The following is a 16,083-nucleotide window of genomic DNA, read 5'->3' as shown; positions in this document are numbered from 1 at the left end:
GCAATGTCTTGCAATACAAGTACATACAGTATACACATATCACAACCGAGCCGATGGTTCTTCTCTCTTTGACACTGCAAGAGTGTAGTGACTGTTCTAAATGAGAAAAGTCTTGCAATATGAGTATATACAGTATACACACGTCACATCATCACAACTGGGCCGATGGTTCTTCTTTTCTGCCACTGCAGGAGTGTAGAGACTGTTCTAAACGAGTGAAGTCTTGCAATACAAATACGTATAGTATTTTGTTTTAAAATTTTTGGGTTGTGGAACGAATCATCTGAGTTTCCATTATTTCCTATGGGGAAATTTGCTTTGATATACGAGTGCTTTGGATTATAAGCATGCTTCTGGAACAAATTATGCTCGCAAACCAAGGTTTGACTGTACTTCTAAATTTTCAAGTCTCTTTGTCCAGGTAAAATGGTTTGGCTGAAAATTACCCTTTCTTTTCCAGCTAAATATATACATAGGCTTCCAAGGCAGGCATAATGTTTGCTGGGTTGTTAAGAGGTGTTCCTGGGAGCGTGAAGATCTGAGGGACTAAAAAAGTATGCATATAATTTGATTTTTAAAATTTATGTTTGTCATTTTTACTCCCACTCAACTGCCTGCATAAATAGTGCCTGCACACTTCACATTTACTTCAACATGTATTCTTTGTAGCTGCTAATATGAAGACAATCAAATGTATAATTTCCATTTTAAAATGGACTACTGTGTGCAAAATAGGTACGTTCATATACACTGTAAATAGTGCAGGTTATTCAAACTTGCCTATTTTATGGGACTTTTTTTTTCTTTTCGATAAAAAGGAATGTTGAAAACAAATTTATGAAGATACGTAGAGGCTCAAAATTTGTCCATTGGCAAAATAACTCTACAGAAATGGAATGGACACAAAGTTGGCATGGAGTAAGAACTGTAGAAAAGACCCATAAAGTTTAAAAATGAACCTGATTGAACAGGGAGTTCTGGAGAAATAAGAACATAGGAATAGCCTTACTGGGTCAGACCAGTGGTCCATCTAGCCCAGTATCCCATCTTCACAGTGGCCAAGCCAGGTCGCAAGTACCTGACAAAAACTCAGATAATAGCTACCAATCCAGGGCAAGCAGTGGCTTCCTCCTCTGTCTCAATAACAGACTTTCCATTGCAATAGATGAGACATTCTAGACCAGTGGTTTCAAACTCACCGTCCGCCAGGTACTATTTTGAGGCCCTCGGTATGTTTATCATAATCACAAAAATAAAAAAAAAAACTGTTTCTTAATCATATATCTTTTTAGCTATAAATTACAATATTATTATTAAGACTTAGCCAAAAGGATAGATTTATAAAGTATTAAGAGTTGTTTTTTTTTACCTCATGCAAAATCGTCATTTCTTTAATAAACATAGAAACATAGAAGATGACGGCAGAAAAGGGCCACAGACCATCAAGTCTGCCCACTCTGCTTACCCACCCCCTGTCTATGCCCTAATGACCCAATTTCCTTATGGCATTAACTATTTTTTTTCTGAGGCCCTCCAAGTACCTACAAATCCAAAAGGTCCTGCAAAAGGTTTGAGTTTGACACCACTGTTCTAGACCTAGATAGATGGGTAGTGTCCCCATGGTCGCGTGCCATCTGCTAAAGGAATCTACTCTGAATTTTTTCTCTGTGCCTCTACTATACTTTACCATACTTTCTAGTTCCACCTACAGTTTTTTTTTTCATCTGCACGTGTGCTAGCAGGAGTGTGTACTTCTATTCTCCCTTAATTATTAGTTTATTTGGTGGTTTTAGTCCTTTTTTTTTTTTTTCCCTTCGGGATTCTTGTATTTGGAGCATTTCTTTAGTTTTGCCTGCATTGAGAACAGGCTAATCCTAGTGGGTACCTGTTAGCCAGCCTGCTTAGTTTTTTTTGGAGTTCAGAGCCGTCCCTGAAGTCATTTCACCTACTGTTAAGCAGGACTCAAGCGCATGCTGTTAGGCGCTCTTAGGAGGCTCGGTGGTGTCTCACAGGGTGCTGGCTGCGTCTTCTCACTTCTGCCCATTCCAGTGCACGTCTGTCAGTTCGCAGGGGTGGAGGTGCAGTCAGGCATAAGGTCTGAATGGCAGCCCGAAGATCTGCATTGTAGAGGCATTCCCAGCATGAGGCAGTGATTCTCTGATCCAGCTACTTTCAGAGAGCTGAGACAGTCTGCAGCACAGTTCTACACACAGGTCACAGTAAAGGCTGTCACAGCCTGTGAGGTGAATCGAGGAAGGTCTGACAAGTGGGATTTTCCAGGTTTTTGCATGTCCTCCTGTATTCTCCCACCTAAAAAAATCCTAAAATCACCATTTTTTAACTTTAATAAGTGTGAAAAATATTGCAGTTTTCGCACGAATTTCATAGTGGCAGCCATCTTGAACTTTTAGCAGTCTGGTTTGTTTTTTTTTTTTTTTTCAAAAGCTCTCTGCTTCTCCAAAACTACAATTTGTGCCTCAAAACATTGGGATGAAGTCCTTGAGCTCTCCTGATGTGAATTCTTGCCAGGATTGTGTAAATTTACGCCTCAAGAACATTCTTGTGCCACTTGGCTTGCCCAGAAGAGGCAGCAGCATCATCCAGCTTAGCCTCTCCCCTGTTGAAGCAGGTGACCAAACGCTTGACTAGCTCGGTGGGGCAGCAGCCTTTGTTTTCAGGACTTGGCATGGCTATTAATTCAGTGTGCCTGGCTGCGGACTCTTCACAGCCTAAGAAATGCAGGTGCAGTGCTTCCTGGGATGGGAGATCAGGGATTGTGTGCTGGATCAGCGGATCTCTCTGGGGTTTTGGAACCTGGGGATTATCCCATAGTTCTGCATTTATTTAAGTCTGCGATTTTTGCCGGATCTTATTTCAGAGTCTTTCCAGGAGTTGAATTTAGTCACTCAACCAACTCCCTCCACTTCTTCTTCCTGGCTTTGTGATGTGTACTCAGTCTTCCACCTTTCCCTGGCACCCTGATATGAGCATTATGATTTCAGAGCAATTTAATTCTCCAGAAGGTGCTCTTAAGATAGTGAGGACCATGTCTCACTTGTATCCAACAACTTCTGGGTCAGCCTAGGGTGGTTTCTTTGGTTGCAAAGGTGACTAAGCACACCTCTCTACCCAGTGAAGGTGGTATGGTGCTTAAAGATATGCAGGACTACTGTGTGGATCTGGTTCTCCGGAGACTTTTTGATGCAGCTGCTTTAAGCAAAAGGGTCGCTTTGGTGGCTTCCTTAGTCTTTCTTGACCACACACTGGAGAATAAGGCTGTAGATCCTCTTCCTCACCTTATTATGGCTGGGTCAGATTATGTTGCTGATGCTTTGTATGACCTTATGTAAGTTTTGGCAGGACGCTCTGGATCAGACAATGGGCTAGTGCAGGGGTGCTCAAAAGGTCATAGAAACATAGAAGATGACGGCAGATAAGGGCCATAGCCCATCAGGTCTGCCTACTCTACTGACCCACCCCCAAGTCTACTATCCTAGGGATCCCACTCCTGGTGACAGGTTCCCTTGGCTTAACCCTCTAAGGGATCCCACATGGGCATCCCATTTGCTCTTAAATTCTTGCACGCTGTTTGCCTCGTTCCAAGGATCAACCACTCTCGGAGAAAAAATATTTCCTGGTGTCGCCACGATTGATCAGTTGATCGCAAAGGCAATGTGAGTCGATTGGGACTCGCATTGCCTTTGCGTTCTCCCTGTTCTCCGACGCTACAACAGGCCAGCAGCGACTTCAGAAGCGCCGGGCAAGCCAGCCTCCCCCCCTTCCCCCTGACGTCAATTCTGACGTTGGAGAGGAAGTTCTGGGCCAGCCAATCGTTGCCTGGCTGGCCCGGAACTTCCTCTCCAACATCAAAATTGACGTCAGGGGGAAGGCTGCTGGCCTGTTGCAGTGTCGGGAAACAGGGAGAACATGGCGGCAGTGGTTTGGGGGCCTGTTTCCAGACGACAGCCCCGGTGGTGGCTTGGGGAGACAGAAAGACAGGGAGGCAGAACAGGGAGACAGAAAGACAGACAGGGAGATAGAAAGAAAGGGGAGCATGGAGACAGAAAGAAAGAAAGGGGGCAGGGAGACAGAAAGAAAGACAGCAGAGAGAAAGAAAGTAAGAAAGGGAAGCAGAGAGACAAAGAAAGAAAGGAGAGGGGGCAGGGAGAGAGGAAGGAAAAGGGGGAGAGAATGGTGTGTGTAGGGTGGCAGGGGGCAGTCAGGGAGAGAGGAAGAAAAAGTTGGACTCATGGAAGGACAGAGATGTTGGTTGGTTAATGGAATGAGGTCTGGAGGAGACGAAGCATGCAGGAGGCAGAAAGGAGGGAAGAAATATTGCATGCACAGTCAGAAGAAGAAAGTGCAACCAGAGAACATAAGAACATAAGAAGTGCCATCTCCAGAACAGACCCTAGGTCCATCAAGTCCATTGATCTGCACATGCGGAGGCCCCGCCAGGTGTACCCTGGCATAGTATTAGTCCCCATATCGCTCTAAGCTTCTCATAAGAGATGTGCATCTAGCTTACCCTTACCTATGTCTCCTTAAGCCACTAATAAGGAAGTGTACATCTAACTTACCCTTAAACCCTAGAATGGTGGATTCCGCAATTACCTCTTCTGGGAGAGCATTCCAGGTTTCCACCACTCGTTGCGTGAAGCAGAACTTCCTGATATTTGTCCTGAACCTGTCCCCCCTTAGCTTTAGTCCATGTCCTCTTGTCCTTGTCACATTGGACATTGTAAATAGTTTTTTATCCTGCTCTATTTGGTCAATTCCTTTCAGTATTTTGAAAGTCTCGATCATATCCCCTCACAGTCTCCCCTTCTCAAGGGAAAACAATCCCAGTCTCCTAAGTCGTTCCTCATATTCCAAGTTCTCCATGCCCTTTATTAGTTTCGTTGCTCGTCTCTGCACCCTCTTGAGTACTTTTAAATCCTTCTTTAGGTATGGAGACCAATGTTGGACGCAGTATTCCAAGTGTGGTCTGACCATCGCTCTATAAAGCGGTGGTATTACTTTCTCCGATCTACTTGTGATTCCCTTCTTTATCATGCCTAGCATTCTATTCACTTTCTTCGCTGCTGCCGCGAATTACACCAACGGCTTCAGGGTCCTATCGATTAATACGCCCAGGTCCCTTTCCTGTTCGGTTTTTCCCAGAGTTGCACCTGACATACTGTACTTGTGTTTCTTATTTTTTCTGCCTAAATGCATGACTTTGCATTTTTCCACATTAAACTTCATCTGCCATTTATCTGCCCAATTTTCCAATCGGCTCAAGTCGCTCTGGAGTTCCTTGCTGTCCTTCTGCGATTTGATTGCCCGGCATAGCTTTGTGTCATCTGCAAACTTGATGATTTCACTAGATGTTCCATCCTCCAGGTCATTAGTGAAGATATTAAATAAGATGGGCCCAAGTACTGAGCCCTGGGGCACACCACTAGTCACAGTCTCCCAGTCTGAGAATTTCCCATTTATGCCCACTCTCTGCCTTCTGTTCTCCAGCTATTTGCCTATCCATCTTAGTAAGTCTCCTTCTATTCCATGGCCTTGCAGTTTCCTGAGGAGTCTTACATGTGGAACCTTGTCGAACGCTTTCTGAAAATCCAAGTATACAATATCCACCGGTTCTCCGCTATCAATTTGTCTGTTTACTGTCTCAAAAAATTGAAGTAGGTTCATCAAACATGACTTCCCCTTCCTGAATCCATGCTGGCTGGCTCTCATCAGGTCGTGTGTGTTTAAGTGCCGGGTTATGCTATCCTTGATCAGCGCCTCAACCATCTTCCCAGGGACCGACATGAGATACACAGGTCTATAGTTGCCCGGTACTCCTCTTGATCCTTTTTTAAATAACGGCGTGACATTCGCTATCTTTCAGTCATCCAGTATCTGTCCTGTTTTGATTGACAGGTTGGCAAGTTTTTGCAATAGTTCACCGATTTACACTTTTAGCTCTTTCAAGACTCTCGGATGAATTCCATCCAGTCTAGGAGATTTGTCACTTTTGAGTTTGTCGATCTGGCGGTAAATCTGGTCCAAGTCCACTTCTACTGTGGTAAGCCTGTCCTCTGTTGCTCCTTTGAACACTTTACCTGCTTCTGGAATTATTGCAGTGTTTTCCTTTGTAAAGACAGATGCAAAGAAGGAATTTAGTCTGTCTGTGATTTGTTTGTCATCTGTGATGTACCCTTTCCTTCCCTGGTCATCCAGCGGTCCCACCGCCTCTTTTGCGGGTTTTCTCCCTTTTACGTACCTGAAGAAGGGCTTGAAGTTTTTGGCCTCCTGCACTATTTTCTCCTCATAGTCCTTTTTGGCATCCCTCACCGCCCTGTGACACTTCTTCTGATCATCCTTGTGTTTGTTCCAAGTTTTGGTTGTTTTCATGCATTTCCATGCTTTGAAGGAGTCCTTCTTTTCTTTTATGGCTTCCTTAACCTCTTTAGTAAGCCACGCCAGCTCTCTTTTGCCATTTGTTTTCTTTGCTTTGGACATCCGCGGAATGTAGAGGCTTTGTGCTTCCGTGATAGTATTTTTCAGAAGGGACCATGCCTGTTCTACCGTTATGACTTTGCCCATTTTTTTCTTGATCCGTTGTTTCACCATGTTCTCATGCTATCGCATCTTCCCCTTTTAAAATTTAAAGTCGTGGTTGAGGTTTTAGTGCCTCTCCCCTTCCCGACATCGAGTTTGAAGTTGATCCTGTTGTGATCACTCGTCCCCTGGGGGGACTGTGACTTCTACATCTTTAGCCAGCCCCGTAATGCTGTTTAGGACCAAGTCCAAGGTGACGTGTTCTCTTGTCGGCTGCCCCACCAATTATTCCAGGAAACAGTCCCCGAGCACTTCCAGGAATATTGCCTCCTTGCCACAATTTGAGGTTCCCAGGTCCCAGTCTATCCCCAGAAAGTTGAAATCCCCCAAGATTAAGAACATAAACAATGCCTCTGTTGGGTCAGACCTGAGGTCCATCGTGCCCAGCAGTCTTCTCACGCGACGGCCCAACAGGTCCAGGACCTATGCAGTAATCCTCTATCTAAACCCCTCTATCCCCTTTTCCAGCAGGAAATTGTCTAATCTTTTCTTGAACCCCAGTACCGTACTCTGCCCTATTATGCTCTCTAGAAGCGCATTTCAGGTGTCCACCACAGGTTGGGTAAAGAAGAACTTCCTAGCATTCGTTTTGAATATGTCCCCTTTCAACTTTTCTGAATGCCCTCTTGTTCTTTTATTATTCGAAAGTTTGAATAATCTGTCCCTCTCTACTCTCTCTATGCCCTTCATGATCTTGTAAGTCTCTATCATATCCCCTCTAAGTCTCCTCTTCTCCAGGGTAAAGAGACCCAGTTTCTCCAATCTCTCAGCGTATGAAAGGTTTTCCATCCCCTTTATCAGACGAGTCGCTCTCCTCTGAACCCTGTCGAGTAACGCTATGTCCTTCTTAAGGTATGGCGACCAATATTGGACGCAGTACTCCAGATGCGGACGCACCATCGCCCGATACAATGGCAGGATAACTTCTTTCATTCTGGTTGTAATACCCTTCTTGATTATGCCTAGCATTCTGTTTGCCTTCTTAGCAGTCGCTGCGCACTGTGCCGTCGGCTTCATTGTCATGTCCACCATTACCCCCAACTTCAAGTCCCTTTCTTGGGTACTCTCATTTAATAACATTCCTCCAATTGTATAGTTGTACCTCGGGTTTCTGTTTCCCACATGTAATACTTTACATTTCTCAATGTTGAACTTCATCTGCCATCTCGTCGCCCATTCCCCTAGTTTGTTCAAGTCCCTTTGCAATTCTTCACAGTCCTCTTTAGTCCGAGCGCCACTACTTGTCTTGCATTCGTGTTTAATTTCCTCTATCATTTCCAAGTCTGTTTCCTCCCCCTGTCCTAGCGGTCGGTAGTAAAGGCCAATCTTTGTGTCAGCACCGTTGCGTCTGGGAATCTTTATCCAGAAGGGATTCCAGCTTCTCTTTCTCTTCCGTCATAGTCACTCTCACAGATTCTATTTCTTCACGAACATATAGGGCAATACCTCCTCCTTTCTGCCCCTCTCTATCTCTTCTGTACAGTTTGTATCTCTGTAGTACTGTATCCCATTTGTTTTTGTCATTCCACCAGGTTTCTGTTATGCCAATGATTTCCAGTTCGTCGTTTTTCGCTATTGCTTCTAATTTTCCCATTTTGTTTCTCAAACTTCTAGCGTTCGTATACATACATTTGAGTTTCCTGTGTGTAACCTTCTTGGACTCTTTAAGCTTAGCAGTCTCCCTTGGTTCTTTCACGGTATACTTTTCTGTTCCTGTGTCGTCTCTCTTATATGCTTTGTGCACGTCCCTTCCTGCGTCTGAGTAGTTGTCCGTAGTTCCTTCTTTGGAACATCCTGTCGCCCGGGCCATCGACTGGTGGTCAACTGTCGGCTTTCCACTGTCCTTTAGTTTAAAGCCTTCTCGATGGCCTTCTTCATGCTGCCTGCCAATACTCTTGCTCCTTCCTCGTTGAGGTGCAGTCCATCCTTCCTGTAGTACTTGCTTCTTCCCCAGAACATTGCCCAATTGCACACAAAGTCTCAAAGCTTTCATCTTCACACCATCGTCTCATCCAGGCGTTGATCGCTTGCAGTTCCCCTTGTCTCCTTACATCCGCTCTTGGTACCGGGAGGATCTCGGAGAAGGCCACCTTCACCTCCCTGATCTTCATTTCTTCCCTGTCATACTTCCGTCCGCTCACATCGTTGGTTCCCACGTGGATAAGTACAGCAGTGTCCTCTCCCCCTGCGCTGTCTATGACCCTGGAGATCCTGTTGGCCACATCCTTCACTCTCGCTCCCGGCAGGCAGGTGACGATTCTATCCTCTCTCCCTCCAGCAGTGTAGCTGTCCACATGCTGTGATGATCCACATGCCATGATGATCCCCATCTTCTATATTCGGTGGTTCCTGGGGGGTCATAAGTCCACATCCATTGTATGGGACCGATCTTCTCCCTCCTGTGATACTCCTGAAGGTGTCCCCATGCAGTCTCCCTCTTGCTCCTGGTGTGTGATAGCCCCTTGTCTCCGCTTCCTTCTCTCCAGAATTTGCAGGGGTGTCTTCTTTCCTCATGAAATCACCAGACAACAAAGGTAGGAAAAATGATTTTATTTTAAATTTAGTGATCAAAATGTGTCCATTTTGATAATTTATATCTGCTGTCTATATATTGCACTAAGGCCCCCTTTTACTAAACCGCTGTAGCGGATTTTAGCGCAGGGAGCCTATGAGCGTCGAGGCAGTGCAGAGCATTCAACGCAGCTCCCTGCGCTAAAAACTGCTATTTTTGTATAGTTGTTACTGAGGTGACAAAGTCACCTGCCTTGACCTCTTTGATAAAACCCCCCAAATATAAATGATAATTAATATTTTCTCTGCATACAGTGTGCTTTGTGTTTTTTTTAAAATTTTATTGTTGGTAGATCATTTTGAATTGGTCATTTTAAAAGTAGCTCGCAAGCCAAAAAAGTGTGGGCACCCCTGGGCTAGTGATTCTACTTCCAAGGTTACTTTGGCTAAACTCCCCTCTAAGGGGCAATTATTGTTTGGCAAGGGCCTGAATGACCTCATGAATTCTGTGGCAGACTGTCGTCCTAAAACCCTGCCTGATAGCAGATCCAGGACTTCTAAAGGTTCTGGTCGCTCTAATTTTCATGGCTCCAAGCAATCCCAACTGTATACAAGTGCCATGTCGCAGAGATTTTCCCAGGGCTCCCTGCCCAGGTATGCAGATTACAGGTGGTCCCATCCTTCCACCTCCCGTCCTGCACCCTCTTCCAAAAAGGTGAAGTGATACTAGGCTGAAGGATGCCCCTCTTCAGATGGGAGGCAGACTCGGCGTTCCTGTTCGCCTGGGTTCGCATTTTGTCTGACCAGTGGGTCTTGGACATTATTCGGTCAGACTACAAGCTAGAATTTGCCTCACATCTGACAGACTGGTTTGAGGACTCTCCCATGGGGTGGAGAGACAAGGCGTTCAAGGTTCAGCCACTGTTCAACGCTTGCTGGATATTCAAGCTGTAAAGCCTGTGCTGCCCGAACTCTTGGGCTCAGGCAGATACTCTATATACTTTATCATGCCAAAGAAAGGCTCCGAAGATTGGAGGCATATTCTGGATCTTCAGCACGTGAATTTGGCTCTCAAGGTTTCACGCTTTTACATGGAGATGGTGCGATCGGTCATTGTAGCAGTGACCCCAGGAGAGTTACTTGGTTTGCTACTAGTTGCTATGTATAGTGCCTCTAGTAGTGAAGAAGCATGGGAAGTACTTGTTGCTTTGGTACTGAAGCACCTAGGGTTTAAATGAAAAATCCATCCTTTGAATTCTATTCTAATACATCTAACTGGTAGATGCTATCGTTACTGTTCCATTTTATTCTTTTTAAATTGCTACATTAGATCACCTTTTCCACTCCCCTCCAGATCAAACACATGCGCATGTATACACAGATGCAAAACAGATACAAATGTATGTATATACTCAAAAATGTTGAAAAGTATTCCATAAACCATATTTCAAATCTTTTTTCCACTTAAGGATCTCTGAACATTTAAGAGTTGAAGAATCACTAGAGTATTGGTTCTACTGCTGGCAGATGGTGGAAATAACTCTTTGTGCATCAACCTCCTGATCTGCTGCGCAAATTTTGAAATGGTTCCTCTGTCCTGACTTCTACACTTTTTGACATTTCAGAAGTGAACTCTCAGTATGTTACATTATCCCAGGACAAGCAGGCAGGTATTCTCACAAGTGGGTGAAGTCATCTGACGGAGCCTCGATGCGGACGCCTCACAAGCAGACTTGCTTGAAGAAACTCGAAGTTTCGAGTTGCCTGCGCATGCACGAGTGCCTTCCCGCCCAGCGCAGGGCTCGTCTCCTCAGTTCTTACTTTTCCACGGAGCCGAGAAGCCTGTCTTCAACTCTCTGCTTGAAGTATTTTCACTTGTGTCTTCCTTCGACCATGGTTTTGTGTTCTTTTTGTCACAAATCGCTGGGGTTTTTTTTCTTTGTTTGTTCTTTTCATTTAAAAAAAAAAAATTTCTTCCGTTCGTTCGACCGGGCAAGCCTCGTGGCCGCTGCCCCGCGGCTTCGATCTTGCGGCAGCGCTTTTTCAGCCTATGTCCCGGCCTGCAACTGGTTTTAAAAAGTATTCCAAGTGCCAGCGCACGATTTCCCTCACGGACCCTCATCGACGCTGTCTTCGGTGTCTTGGGCCTCAACATCTCCCGAAATCGTGCCGGCCTTGCTCAACACTTAAGTCTCGTGCTTTCAAACGTCGTTGTATCCTGTGGGAGCAGCTCTTCAGCATGGAGTCTTCGATGGAGCTTTCGACCTCGAAGGGTGCTTCGCCCTCGACCTCATCCGAAGCTCTTCCGGCTTCCACAGCTTCTACTCTGAGCCTCATTAAACCTGCCTCGTTTGTACCGGCTCTGTCTTCGACACCTGCTGCGATGCCTTCCTCTGTCTCTTCAGGTCAGATAGGGCAGCAGCCCATTCCCCCGGTGGTGCTTAAAGTGCCTAAGGCTTCTAAGTCCAAGCACTCTCACACTGCCTCGAGGGAACACGAGGCCCGTGCAGGTGGTCCCGTTGGAGACGCAGATCCATCCTTGCCGGCTTCGTTCCAGACCTTGTTAGAGAAGCAATTCATTCAGCTCTTTACTACCATGGGGCCGAAGCTTCTCTCACAAATCCAGCCTGGGCATACCGAGGTCTCAGGCCATCCTGGACCTGGTACTTATGAACGGGGAAAGCGTCAAGGAGGTCTCGGTGGGAGAAACGCTGGCAACCAGTGACCATAACATGGTATGGTTCAACCTTAGAAAGGGCTTCCCTCGATCACAAACAAAAACGAGGGTACTCAATTCCCGGGGCACTGACTTCGCAAGCATGGGTGATTTCGTTCACCAGACGCTGCAGGTTCAAGAAATAACGGATGATGTGGAAGCTATGTGGTCAACACTGAAAATGACACTATACGAAGCAACTATCCGCTACATAAAATCGGTAAATAAACAACAAAGAAAGAAGAAACCCCATTGGTTCACTGATGAGGTCTCACACCTAGTCAAGGACAAGAAAAGAGCATTTCTTTCATACAAACGCACCGGAGAGAAAGAAGCTAACATTGAATACAGGACAAGGTCTGCAGCAGTCAAAACAGCAGTCAGGGAGGCCAAACTTCGAGTGGAAGAAACTCTAGCAAAGAACATTAAGAAAGGGGACAAATCCTTCTTCAGGTATATTAGTGACAGGCAGAAGAACACAAACGGGATAGTACGCCTTAGAACAGCAGACGGGAATTATGTGGAAACAGATTCCGAAAAAGCCAAACTACTGAATGATTACTTCTGCTCAGTCTTTACCTGCGAGGCACCTGGACACGGGCCACAGCTGGAAGCAAAGCCAAGCAAGGAAGACCCATTTCAGAATTTTGAGTTCTCACCAGCTGATGTTTACAGCGAACTGTCAAGACTCAAGGTGAGCAAAGCCATGGGACCAGACAAATTGCACCCAAGAGTGCTCAGAGAGCTGTGCGATGTCCTGGCGGAACCTTTAGCCATGCTCTTCAATCTCTCCCTAAGTATGGGGAGAGTCCCCCTGGACTGGAAAACAGCTAACGTCATTCCTCTGCACAAAAAGGACTGCAGAGCGGAGGTTGCGAATTACAGACCAGGGAGTCTCGCATCAATAGTGTGTAAACTCATGGAAACACTACTTAAATGTAAATTAGACACGATTTTGGATGAGGAGAATCTAAGGGATCCTAGTCAACATGGATTCACTAGGGGTAGGTCATGCCAATCAAATCTTATCAGCTTCTTTGATTGGGTAACAGGAAAGCTAGACTCGGGAGAGTCTCTGGACATAGTGTACTTGGATTTCAGTAAGGCTTTTGACAGCGTCCCACACCGTAGACTATTAAACAAGATGAAATCTATGGGGTTAGGAGAGACACTAATTGCATGGGTCAATGATTTGCTGAGTGGAAGACGTCAGAGGGTGGTGGTCAACGGCACCCTCTCTGAGACATCGGAGGTGACCAGCGGAGTGCCACAGGGCTCGGTCCTGGGTCCACTCCTTTTTAACATATTCATAAGGGACTTGACCCGAGGGCTTCAGGGTAAAGTAACACTATTCGCTGATGACGCCAAACTATGTAATATAGTAAGTGAAAGCAATCTGCAGGATAATATGACGCAGGATCTGCTTACGTTGGAAAACTGGTCCTTGACATGGCAGCTGGGCTTCAACGCTAAGAAATGTAAGGTTATGCATCTCGGTAGCAGAAATCCATTCAAACCTTAAACCTTAAATGGACTAGCTAGGACTTCAGAAGAAAGAGACTTGGGAGTAATCATCAGTGCAGACATGAAGGCCGCCAAACAAGTAGAGAAGGCCTCATCCAAAGCAAGGCAACTTATGGGATGTATCAATAGAAGCTTCGTTAGCCGCAAACCTGAAGTCATAATGCTACTGTACAGAACAATGGTGAGACCTCATCTGCACTTTAACTTGCATTGATAGCAACTGCATGAACAGCAACTTAATTTTTAGCGTTTATTTTATCTGTTTTAATGATTTTAAATTTTCAGTTTCATTTTATTTGTACTAAGGTTGTTACCTTGCTTTTATTTTCCGTAGCTGATCTCTCTGTGCTTTCTCTGCCGCCGCGCAGCGGCGGCCCGTTCCAGATTCCACCCCTCAACTTCCGCTGATCTCTCTGTGCTTTCTCTGCCGCCGCGCAGCGGCGGCCCGTTCCAGATTCCACCCCTCAACTTCCGCTGATCTCTCTGTGCTTTCTCTGCCGCCGCGCAGCGGCGGCCCGTTCCAGATTCCACCCCTCAACTTCCGCTGATCTCTCTGTGCTTTCTCTGCCGCCGCGCAGCGGCGGCCCGTTCCAGATTCCACCCCTCAACTTCCGCTGATCTCTCTGTGCTTTCTCTGCCGCCGCGCAGCGGCGGCCCGTTCCAGATTCCACCCCTCAACTTCCGGTACATGATAGTTAAATTCAACCACTTTGCGGCGCACGCCAGCACTTTAACTTGCATTGATAGCAACTGCATGAACAGCAACTTAATTTTTAGCGTTTATTTTATCTGTTTTAATGATTTTAAATTTTCAGTTTCATTTTATTTGTACTAAGGTTGTTACCTTGCTTTTATTTTCCGTAGCTGATCTCTCTGTGCTTTCTCTGCCGCCGCGCAGCGGCGGCGCGTTCCAGATTCCACCCCTCAACTTCCGGTACATGATAGTTAAATTCAACCACTTTGCGGCGCACGCCAGCACTTTAACTAGCATTGATAGCAACTGCATGAACAGCAACTTAATTTTTTAGCGTTTATTTTATCTGTTTTAATGATTTTAAATTTTCTGTTTCAGTTTATTTGTACTAAGGTTGTTACCTTGCTTTTATTTTCTGTAGCTGGTCTCTCTGTGCTTTCTCTGCCGCCGCGCAGCGGCGGCCCGTTCCAGATTCCACCCCTCAACTTCCGGTACATGATAGTTAAATTCAACCACTTTGCGGCGCACGCCAGCACTTTAACTTGCATTGATAGCAACTGCATGAACAGCAACTTAATTTTTAGCGTTTATTTTATCTGTTTTAATGATTTTAAATTTTCAGTTTCATTTTATTTGTACTAAGGTTGTTACCTTGCTTTTATTTTCCGTAGCTGATCTCTCTGTGCTTTCTCTGCCGCCGCGCAGCGGCGGCCCGTTCCAGATTCCACCCCTCAACTTCCGGTACATGATAGTTAAATTCAACCACTTTGCGGCGCACGCCAGCACTTTAACTTGCATTGATAGCAACTGCATGAACAGCAACTTAATTTTTAGCGTTTATTTTATCTGTTTTAATGATTTTAAATTTTCAGTTTCATTTTATTTGTACTAAGGTTGTTACCTTGCTTTTATTTTCCGTAGCTGATCTCTCTGTGCTTTCTCTGCCGCCGCGCAGCGGCGGCCCGTTCCAGATTCCACCCCTCAACTTCCGGTACATGATAGTTAAATTCAACCACTTTGCGGCGCACGCCAGCACTTTAACTTGCATTGATAGCAACTGCATGAACAGCAACTTAATTTTTAGCGTTTATTTTATCTGTTTTAATGATTTTAAATTTTCAGTTTCATTTTATTTGTACTAAGGTTGTTACCTTGCTTTTATTTTCCGTAGCTGATCTCTCTGTGCTTTCTCTGCCGCCGCGCAGCGGCGGCCCGTTCCAGATTCCACCCCTCAACTTCCGGTACATGATAGTTAAATTCAACCACTTTGCGGCGCACGCCAGCACTTTAACTTGCATTGATAGCAACTGCATGAACAGCAACTTAATTTTTAGCGTTTATTTTATCTGTTTTAATGATTTTAAATTTTCAGTTTCATTTTATTTGTACTAAGGTTGTTACCTTGCTTTTATTTTCCGTAGCTGATCTCTCTGTGCTTTCTCTGCCGCCGCGCAGCGGCGGCCCGTTCCAGATTCCACCCCTCAACTTCCGGTACATGATAGTTAAATTCAACCACTTTGCGGCGCACGCCGCAAAGGCGCGCGCCTTCGGCGCGCGCCAAAGGAGCGCGCTTAAGGAGCAGGTTCTGCTCCTTAATGCGCTCCTTTGTGCGATACTGCAGTGCAGATTATGGCTTAAACATTCTAAAGGAAATAACAAATTACAAAAAAGCAATAAAATATTGAAAACTAGCATCTTTTTTCCTTTTATATTCATTTTAATCATTTTCTCTTGGGCTTTTTTTTTAGAAGCAAGGAAATTGACTCATTGTGCTTCTAATTTTGAATTGAGAACAATGGAGGATCCAATTTCTTCTATTCCAGTTTTTTGGGGTCGTAGACCGATTAAATTTGAAACACCGACTAAATTACCAAATAACAATTCTAATCTAAAAATAATCTCTACTGAAGGAACTCTTCCTAATAACTTAAAAGTTTCTCAAACGTTCAGATATAAAACATTAAACATAGGATTAATTAACACTCGTTCAATTAAAACTAAATATCATCTTATTAAAGATCTTATTTTGCATCATTCCTTA

General features: G+C 45.0%; 1 protein-coding gene across 4 annotated transcripts in view; it reads left to right on the top strand.

The window, feature by feature from the left end:
* Positions 1 to 16,083, top strand: part of CRAMP1 (cramped chromatin regulator homolog 1) — a 318,902-nt gene that overhangs the window by 108,791 nt on the left and 194,028 nt on the right. The gene's annotated exons all lie outside the window — the stretch shown is intronic.

Source organism: Geotrypetes seraphini, chromosome 11 (genome assembly GCF_902459505.1).
Source record: "Geotrypetes seraphini chromosome 11, aGeoSer1.1, whole genome shotgun sequence".
NCBI classification, from domain to species: domain Eukaryota; kingdom Metazoa; phylum Chordata; class Amphibia; order Gymnophiona; family Dermophiidae; genus Geotrypetes; species Geotrypetes seraphini.
This window is presented reverse-complemented; position numbering and strand designations above follow the sequence as displayed.